The sequence below is a fragment of the Morone saxatilis genome, unplaced genomic scaffold, assembly GCF_004916995.1.
Source record: "Morone saxatilis isolate NCDOM2014 unplaced genomic scaffold, NCSU_SB_2.0 Contig4, whole genome shotgun sequence".
Taxonomy (NCBI): domain Eukaryota; kingdom Metazoa; phylum Chordata; class Actinopteri; family Moronidae; genus Morone; species Morone saxatilis.
In genome coordinates, this window is record NW_023339984.1 from 18,258,051 (window position 1) to 18,258,378 (window position 328).

At 60.1% G+C, this 328-nt stretch overlaps 1 protein-coding gene across 1 annotated transcript in view; it reads right to left on the reverse strand.

Annotated features, from left to right (window-relative positions):
* Positions 1 to 208, reverse strand: part of LOC118337987 (early growth response protein 1-like) — a gene marked incomplete in the record, with an annotated part of 2,307 nt that extends 2,099 nt beyond the window's left edge. Inside the window, 1 exon segment of the mRNA XM_035675146.1 lies at positions 1 to 208.
* Between the last annotated feature and the right edge of the window lie 120 nt (positions 209 to 328).

A 328-nucleotide genomic window follows, 5' to 3' on the forward strand; every position in this document is an offset into this window, starting at 1 on the left:
TGATAAAGGTGCGTGATAAAGGTGTGCAGCAGCCGCAGTTTACCACGCGGTGTCAGGTGGATGAAGTGATTAAAGCTCCGGTGTCGGGGATTCCCTCGCGGCGGTTCAGGTGCCGTTATTAATCCGTTAGAGCTGCCGGTGAGTCCCGTTACTGAGCTCGGTGCTGCTGAGGATGCTGGGCTCCCTCTGCTCGCTGCCCCTTTTATACTCTCCGTCTCTTAGGTAACTCCAGGCCCGGCCTTATTGGTCGGCACCGGCGCGAGGGATTCCCCCCGCCGCGAGCTTCGTAGCTGCCCAAACATGGGCTGCTTCCGGTTGTGACGGCGGG